Below are 9,805 nucleotides of genomic sequence, written 5' to 3'. Positions count from 1 at the left end.
GACTGCCTGGACAAATAGAATCAAAACCGGCTACATCATTTGTGGGTCCCAGTAAAATGAAAATACAGGGCCCTTGTGCAAAAATTTATTTAGTTATTTATTTTGAGACAGGGTCTTGCTATGTTGCTCAGGCTGGAGTGCAGTGGTGTGATCACAGCTCACTGTAGCCTCAAACTCCTGGGCTCAAGTGATCCTCCCACTTCAGCCTCCTGAGTAGCTGGGATTACAGGTGTGCATAATCATCATAGCTGGCTAATTTTTTTTTCAGTTTCTTTTGTGGAGATGAGATCTTGCCATGTTTCCCAGACTGATCTTGAACTCCTGGCCTCAAGCGATCCTCCTGCCTCAGCATCCCAAAGTGCTGGGATTACAGGTGTGAGCCACTGTGCCTGGCCATGAAATATTATTACGAATTTCCAGGGGGTGAGAGCAGAGCATTAAACCAAGCATGGGGCTCTGTGTGACCACACAGGTCACACGCCCATTAAGCTGGTCCTGAATAGAATGCAGTGGAAGTGATGCTGAGTGATTTTTCGGGCTCATCAACAAAGGTGATACAGCTTCTACCTGGCTCTCTCTGAGGATGCTCTACCTTGGAACCCAGTCACAATAATGTAAGGAATCCCAGGTGACACAAAAAGGCCATGTATAGGTGTTTTGTTGGCTCTAGCTAAGATCTTAGTCTACAGCCAGCATCAATCTCGAGACATTAGTGAATGAGCTCTCGAAGCTTCCAGCCCCAGCCATCACATGACCCCCAGCCTTTGGGTCTCTCTGCTCAGACCCTAGACATTGTGGCACAGAGACAAGCCCTTCCTACTGTGCCCTTTCCAAATTCCCGACCCGCAGAATCCATGAGCATAATAAATGGTTGTCTTATACCTCTAAGTTTGGGAGTGATTTGATACTCAGCAAAAGATAACCAGAATATTTCCCAAGACTTCAGCTCATACTGGCCTCTCCTTTTTTGAATTGTTGCAATTTTGGCTCAAAACATGCATTTCATCTGCTGTTCCCAAAATTTGAAAGTATACATTTAATTGGCCGGGTGCGGTGGCTCAAGCCTGTAATCCCAGCACTTTGGGAGACTGAGGTGGGTGGATCATTTGAAGTCAGGAGTTTGAGACCAGCCTGGCCAACATAGTGAAACCCCATCTCTACTAAAAAAAAAAAAAGAAAAAAAATGCAAAAATTAGCCGGGTATGGTGGCCCACGACTTTAGTCCCAGCTACTCAGAAGGCTGAGGCAGAAGAATCGCTTGAACCCGGGAGACAGAGGTTGCAGTGAGCTGAGATGGCACCACTGCACTCCAGCCTGGGTGACAGAGCGAGACTCTGTCTCAAAAAAAAAAATTCAGTACAATAACATGCTATACAGATTTGCAGTCTAGGAGCAATAGGCCATACCATATAGCCTAGGTGCGTTTAGTAGGCTATACCAAGTAGGTACACTCTGTGTATAAATACACTCTATGATGTTCACACGATGACAAAATCACCAAATGATGCATTTCTCAGAACATACCCCTGACATTAAGCAACGCATGACTGTATTTGTGTAGTGTCTGCGCCTCTCTCTGGACTGTCAGCTCCCATAGACTATGCCTTTGCCATTATGCCTGGCACCTGGTAGATGCTCAATAAATAATCATTGGGTAAATAACAAGATCTTGCTCTGTCACCAAGGCTGGTGTGTAGTGGCACAATCATGGCTCACTGTAGCCTTGACCTCCTGGGCCCAAGCGATTCTCCCGCCTCAGCCTCCTGAGTAGCTGGGACTACAGGCACATGCCACCATGTCTGGCTAAGTTTTTTCTTTTCTTTTGTAGAGAGAGATAGGGTCTTGCTATGTTGCCCAGGCTGGTCTGAAACTCCTGGGCTCAAGCGTTACTCCCGCTTCAGCCTCCCAAAGTGCTGAGATTATAGGAGTGAACTACCATGCTTGGCAACATTAGTTCTTACAGATTAATTCTATGTACTCAGGGAGATGACAGGGATCTTTTATTTTCTGTTGCAACTTATAACATCATTAGGTACAGTAAAAGTAAAACAATCCACTGGGTGTGGTGGTGCATGCCTGTAATCCCACCTACTTGGGAGGCTGGGGCAGGAGAATCTCTTGAACCAGGTAGGTGGAGGTTGCAGTGAGCCGAGATCATGCCACTGCACTCCAGCCTGAGCGACAGAGTGAGACTCTGTCTCTAACGTGTAATTTTTGATAAATTAATCAACCACACAAGTAAGGACGGAGTAAGTAAGGTAGTTGAGAGTTAAAGCCTAGTGAACATCTGATGAGTTTATTTTATTTTATTTGTGGAAGAGAAGTTTAGGAACCAATCTTCTGACCTCTCTTTTGCCTTAATTAAAAATATAACACCTTTTGGTTATTCTGCTGTTCTTCCAGGAATCTTTGGACAGACATTATGCATACAGTGGAAAGTTACAAAAAGGGAGTTATTTTCTGACAAAATCCCCCGAGTAAACTTTAACCAAAGCAAAGAGTGTTAAGTAGCAGATGACCAAAGAGTAGAGAATAGGAAAGTACTTGTCACTGGTATATTAAAGATAATTTTCCAAAAAAGAAACTCTCGCCTGGATGTCGTGGCTCAAGCCTGTAATCCCAGCACTTTGAGAGGCCGAGACAGGCAGATTGCTTGAGGTCAGGGGTTCGAGACCAGCCTGGCCAATGTTGTGAAACCCTGTCTCTACTAAAAATACAAAAATTAGCCGGGCATGGTGGCGTGCGCCTGTAATCCCAGCTACTCAGGAGGCTGAGGTAGGAGAATCGCTTGAACCCGGGAGGCGGAGGTTGCAGTGAGCCGAGATCGGGCCACTGCACCGCAGCCTGGGAGAGAGAGTGAGACTCCCATCTCAAAAAAAAAAAAAAAGAAAAAAAAAGAGAAAAAGAAAGAAACTCTCACATAGATATAAAATGAACATGTTCAAGATTTTCTTTAACTCAATGATCATTGAAGAAATCAAGCAGATATTACAATAGGTTCAAAAAATAGACCCATTTGTAGACCAGCAAAATGAAATAAATGTGCAAATGGAGGCAAACGGATTTTTTTTTTTTTTACAGAGGGTAAGCAAAATCAATTGACTTTCTACTAGACAGAACATAATTGCATGTTTATAAACAATAATTTTTTTTTTGCATTGCCAGCAATTAGCTATTTTGTAAAATAGCTCGAAGTCAATGAAAGACTAGAGTCAGATACCCTGGAGGAGTATTCTCTAGACAACGAAGTTTTTCACTGAAGTTCAAATGGAAAGGCACTGGTTTTCCTCCAGCTGGAAAGGTGAGATGTTAAACGGTCTGGGAGCTTTGGGGTTTGGGAAAATCTGGGTTTGAGGCTAGTCCGGAGGAGAAGTAGCGCCTCCCGGTGATTCTGATTCAGCAGGCTGGGAACAGAGCCCGGGCATCTGTGTTTTCGAATAGCTCCATCAGGCACCCTAATTAAGAACCGGTGTGTTAATTTAGCACTCAATATTCCATCCTAAAGGAGAATCTAATGTAAGAATAATCCAAATATTTACCTAAGTTTTTCTTTAAACAAATAAACATTTCTATTGATTTTGGGTACAGGCAATGGCATTTGGGGACAGATTTGACTTTTCCCATTTGGTTTCTTTGAATGGTTTCTTTCAGCCTTCACTTATCAGGGAGGCAGTCCTTAGGTATGTGGATCAAGGGGGAAATCCTTGCACATTCCCCGCGAGATCTTTTGATTCTCTTCCCCACTCAGCACATCCTGTGCTTGCTGTCAGACCCTAGACTCAAGCTCTGGTGGCAGAGGGGACTTCTGGCTGGGTTAGTTCCTACGCAGGCCCTCTAGGTGGGAAAGGGAGCCTGCAGGGGGCCCAGAGCTGGCCAGCAGGAGGCAGCACAGGCTCAGGCTGGGAGGCGCGGGAGCCCATAGGATGCCGTCTTCCTCAGTTTCGAGAATCCCCTCCCCCGACTCAGCCTGGGTGACCAGAGTTCTCTCATCCAGCTGTGAAACAACGCCTGGAGTTCACTATTTAGGTTCACTAAATAGGTTCACTATTTCCTGAACTTCGCCTAATACACAGGTGAGACTGAGCTTGGGAAATCACTCACCCTCCCTCTGCCCAAAATGCAACCCTCTCGCTTGCAAAATGGGGATAATTATACCTACCTCATAGGCTTAAATAAGTAATATGCATAACACACTGGAGCAGTGCCTAACATATATTTAAACTACACATGTATTAGCTATTTTATTTTATTTAAAATTTTTTTTAGAGACGGGGGTCTTGCTATATTGCCCAGGCTGGTCTTGAACTCCTGGGTTCAAGCCATCCTCCTGCCTCAGCCTCCAAAGTCCTGGGATGACAGGTGTCAGCCCCCGCGCCTGGCCTGTATTAGCTATTGTTATTGCATTGCTACCGCTGATCAGGCACTGTGGATGCCACTGTGATGCAAGGAAGAGAAATAAGATAGTGCTGGCTGAGAGCTCACAGCCTCATGAGAGAGGCAGCTAAGTAAATTCTTTGTGACACTGGGAAGAAAAAGATGAGCATGAGATGTGGGCAGGGTATGGAGGCAGAAGTTACCAAAAGTCTTTGGGAGGCTGAGGCAGGCAGATCATCTGAGGTCAGGAATTCGAGACCAGCCTGGCCAACATGGAGAAACCCTGTCTCTATTAAAAATACAAAAATTAGCTGGGTGTGGTGGTGTGCGCCTGTGGTCCCAGCTACTTGGGAGGCTGAGGCAGGAGAATCGCTTGAATCCAGGAGGTGGAGGTTGCAGTGGGCAGAGATCGCCCCACTGCACTCCAGCCTGGGCAACAGAGCAAGACTCTGTCTCAAAAAAAAAAAAAAACAAACAAAAAACCAAAAGCAACAAAGGAGTGAAGGGAGAGCATTCCCTTCGCCCTCTGAAGGGTTGCTGAGAATTAACTGACAAAAGTCAGATTAATAGGAGAAATAGAAATTTATTAATGTGTAGGAGAGTCTTACAAAATATAAGATCTCAAAGAAAGGGAAGAAGGTTGTATGCCTTTTTTTTTTTTTTTTGGAGACAGAGTCTCGCTGCCGCCCAGCCTGGAGTGCAATGGTGTGATCTTGGCTCACTGCAAACTTCTCCTCCCAGGTTCAAGCAATTCTCCTGCCTCAGCCTCCAAGTAGCTGGGATTACAGGTGTGTGCCACCACACCTGACTAATTTTTGTATTTTTAGTGGAGAAGAGGTTTCACGATGTTGGCCAGGCTGATCTCTAACTCCTGACCTCAAGTGATCCACTCGCCTTGGCCTCCCAAAATGCTGGGATTACAGGCGTGAGCCACTGCGCCCGGGCTGGGTTGGCGCGCCCAGGCTGGGTTGGATGCTTTTATACCATCTTGAGGTTACAGGAAGAATAGGGGTTGGACTCTGGCACAACAGACTATGGGAGAGGGAAAGGAGGAGGCCTGGCTAGCGAAGGTGGTCTTGTTATGTAGCTAAAATTTCACAGGCAACCACTCTCAGAGAGAATAGATATGAATGTTTCTTTCAAACCTTTATTTTTTATTTTTATTTTTTGTAGAGATGGGGGGGGGGGGTCTCACTATGTTGCCCAGGGTGGTCTCGAACTCATGGGCTCAAGTGATCTGCCATCCTCGGCCTCCCACACACCCAACCCCTTTCAAACCTTTAAAGGTATTAGACACTTACTTAACCTTCCCTAGATTTGGACAAAGGAGGGCTTCAGAGAAAGCCTGGCTGCATCAAGGCAGATTTTCTCTATAGATAAAAATCTCTCCCACAAAAGACAGCTTTTCAGCTATTCTTGTATTTCCAGTTCTTCTGAATATCCAGCTTGAAATGTGTCAAAGAAGTACATTTTGGGGCAAAAGTTTTTCGTTTCCTTTAGTGACTTCCAGGAGAGAGAGTGCTTAAGGAGAGCTTTTAGGAATGAGTAGGACTGTAATCCTTCCTTTTTTTTTTTTTTTTTGAGATGGAGTCTTGCTCCATGGTCCAGGCTGGAGTGCAGTGGCATGATCTCAGCTCACTGCAACTTCTGCCTCCTGGGTTCAAGCAATTCTCCTGCCTCAGCCCCCTGAGTAGCTGAGATTATAGGCATGTGTCACCACACCCAGCTAATTTTTGTATTTTTAGTAGAGATGGGGTTTCACCATGTTGGCCAGGCTGGTCTCGAACTCCTGACCTCAAGTGATCCACCTGCCTCAGCCTCCCAAAGAACTGGGATTACAGGGATGAGCCACCACTCCCGGCCCTGTAATCCTTACTTTTGAACCACAAGGGAAGAAGTAAAGGGGAGCAAGGGAAGAAGTAAAGGGAAAAAAGGCAGAAGAGGGAGGCAGGGGTCAGATTATAAGAAGCCTGGAAAGCCAGGCATATGCAGTTAGTCATTTCTCCTACTCTTCTCACCCAAGACACAGTCTGACTCCTTCCTGGCAACCTGAAAATGATCTGTCTAAGATCATTGACAACTTCCAAACACAAATGACACGTTTCAGTCTTGAACTTACTCAGCTTCTCTGCAATAAAAACGTTACAGCTACCAGTAGCTGACATTCATTGAGTAGCTAACATTCACCAAGTATTTTGAGCATCTGTAGTTCATTGAGTATTTATTTGACCATCAGTGACTCATTGTTCTCAGGCAATGAGTCACTAATCATGTATTCTCTCTGGGTCTGTGGTCTCCAAGCAGGTGCACACAACCTCTCAATGTGGTGAAGGGAAAAAATCCTAGACCTCTATTTAATCTGGAAATATTATCTTTTTGGGAATCTCTTTTTCTGTATCTGATTTATAATGTAAATAGTATGTTGATACAGCAGTTCATAGATATAATTTATAAATACATGTGTTCATGTTGGGGTTAGGTTTGAGAGTACAGGCTGTATGGAGCCACCAGAGATGGCTTTTAATCAGAGAAGTACCTCAGTCAAATTTGTTATAAAAATAACATTCCAGGCCAGGCACGGTGCCTCATGCCTATAATCCCAGCACTTTGGGAGGCCAATGTGGGCAGACCACAAGGTCAGGGGTTTGAGACCAGCCTGGCCAACATGGTGAAACCCCGTCTCTACTAAAAATACGAAAATTAGCCGGGTGTGTTGGCACGCACCTGTAGTCCCAGCTACTCAGGAGGCTGAGGCAGGAGAATCGCTTGAATCTGGGAGGCAGAGGTTGCAGTGAGCCCAGATGGCGCCATTGCACTCCAGTCTGGGCGACACAGCAAGACTCCGTCTCAAAACAAAAAAAAAAACCCAAAAAACAGCCCCCTCCCCCTCCCTCTCCCCACAGTCTCCCTCTCCCTCTCTCCACAGTCTCCCTCTGAGGCCGAGCCGAAGCTGGACTGTACTGCTGCCATCTCGGCTCACTGCAACCTCCCTGCCTGATTCTCCTGCCTCAGCCTGCCGAGTGCCTGCGATTGCAGGCGCGCGCCGCCACGCCTGACTGGTTTTCGTATTTTTTTGGTGGAGATGGGGTTTCGCTGTGTTGGCTGGGCTGGTCTCCAGCTCCTAACCGCGAGTGATCCGCCAGCCTCGGCCTCCCGAGGTGCCGGGATTGCAGACGGAGTCTCGTTCACTCAGTGCTCAGTGTTGCCCAGGCTGGAATGCAGTGACGTGATCTAGGCTTGCTACAACCTCCACCTCCCAGCCCCCTGCCTTGGCCTCCCAAAGTGCCGAGATTAGAGCTTCTGCCCGGCCGCCACTCCGTCTGGGAAGTGAGGAGCGGCTCTGCCCCGCCGCCCCGTCTGAGAAGTGAGGAGCCCCTCTGCCCAGCAGCCGCCCCGTCTGAGAAGTGAGGAGCCCCTCCGCCCGGCAGCCGCCCTGTCTGGGAAGTGAGGACAGTCTCCGCCCGGCAGCCACCCCGTCCGGGAGGGAGGCGGGGGGTCAGCCCCCGCCCGGCCAGCTGCCCCGTCCGGGAGGGAGGTGGGGGGTCAGCCCCCGCCAGGCCAGCCGCTCCGTCCGGGAGGGAGGTGGGGGGCGCCTCCACTTGGCCGCCGCCCCGTCCGGGAGGTGGGGGGCGCCTCTGCCCGGCCGCCCCTACTGGGAAGTGAGGAGCCCCTCTGCCTGGCCACCACCCCGTCTGGGAGGTGTACCCAACAGCTCGTTGAGAACGGGCCATGATGACGATGGCGGTTTTGTGGAATAGAAAAGGGGGAAAGGTGGGGAAAAGATAGAGAAATCAGATTGTTGCTGTGTCTGTGTAGAAAGAAGTAGACATGGGAGACTTCATTTTGTTCTGTACTAAAAAAAATTCTTCTGCCTTGGGATGCTGTTGATCTATGACCTTACCCCCAACCCTGTGCTCTCTGAAACATGTGCTGTGTCCACTCAGGGTTGAATGGATTAAGGGCGGTGCAAGATGTGCTTTGTTAAACAGATGCTTGAAGGCAGCATGCTCGTTAAGAGTCATCACCACTCCCTAATCTCAAGTACCCAGGAACACAAACACTGCGGAAGGCTGCAGGGTCCTCTGCCTAGGAAAACTAGAGACCTTTGTTCACTTGTTTATCTGCTGACTTTCCCTCCACTATTGTCCTATGACCCTGCCAAATCCCCCTCTGCGAGAAACACCCAAGAATGATCAATAAAAAAAAAAAAAACAAAAAACATTTCAGGCTAAGCGTGGCGGCTCATGCCTGTCACCACAACACTTCGGGAGGACAGAGCAGGAGGATTGCTGGATACCAGCCTGGGCTACATACGCAGACCCCTATCTGTTAAAAAAATTTTTTTTAGCCAGGTGTGGTGGTGTGTGTCTGTAGTCTCAGGTACTTGGGAGGCTGAGGTGGGAGGATCATTTGAGCCCAGGATGTCGAGGCTGCAGTGAGTCATGACTGCAACACTGCACTCCAGTCTGGGTGACAGAGTGAGACTCTGTCTCAAAAAAGAAAAATAAAAAATAAATAACATTCCAAAATATTTTGGAGGGAGACCAGGTCCCAGCTGAGGCCTAGGGAGGGAGAAAAAGTGAACGTGAGAGATATTAAGAAGGGTAAGTACATAAGCAAGAAGGAGCAGGTGATCAATAGCATTAAATGAGAACAATGAGTCACTGATGGTTCAATAATGAACTACAAATGCTGAAAATATTCTCTACCACACTGTGGATCAGAAATTCAAGAGTGGCTTGACTGTGGGTTTGTAAGTCTCCCTCGACATTACAGCCAAGAGGTTGTCAGGGACTGCAGTCATTTAGGCTTTAATGGGGCTTATTCTGTGGAAGGACTGTGTATGCAAAGTAACCCCCAAACACAGAAGGAGCTTAGAAACTAAAGAACAAGGCAGGTGAATCCAGTTTGTCAGTAGAGGATGAATTATTGGGGAATTTACAGGTGGAAGTGTGGTCTTGGACGGCAGCAAGATAGGTAGATCACTGCACCGTTACTTCCCAGAGGGCTTATACGCCAGAGGGAAGGGGTGTACATGCCTGCCGTATAGGCGCAATTAAAGGAATTAAAGGCAGCCCTCCAGAACAGGCAAGAATGCTATGTGTGTCACAGCCTATAATTTGCACGATAACGTCAAGTTTGCTTTGGCTTAAAGGCAGGATTTATAGTGAGTACATATTCTTACATAAAGGGCAGTAAACAACGTTGGAATCAGGAGGCACTCCTGGGGATTGGGGTTAATCAGAAGTCAGCATGGTGGATTAGCATCCAAGATGGAGACACCTGAGTCTTCACAGGGCTTGAGGATCTCCTCCAAAGCTGGCTTGCCCAAGATGAGCCTCTCCACAGGGCTGCTGTGGTGTCAGCATAATATGGCAGCTGCCTTTTCCCAGAGCAAGAGAGCCAAGAGACCAAGATGGAAACTCAATGC

The sequence above is a fragment of the Gorilla gorilla genome, chromosome 18 (genome assembly GCF_029281585.2).
Source record: "Gorilla gorilla gorilla isolate KB3781 chromosome 18, NHGRI_mGorGor1-v2.1_pri, whole genome shotgun sequence".
NCBI classification, from domain to species: domain Eukaryota; kingdom Metazoa; phylum Chordata; class Mammalia; order Primates; family Hominidae; genus Gorilla; species Gorilla gorilla.
The sequence above is the reverse complement of the archived record's forward strand: the minus strand, read 5'-3'. Positions refer to the sequence as shown.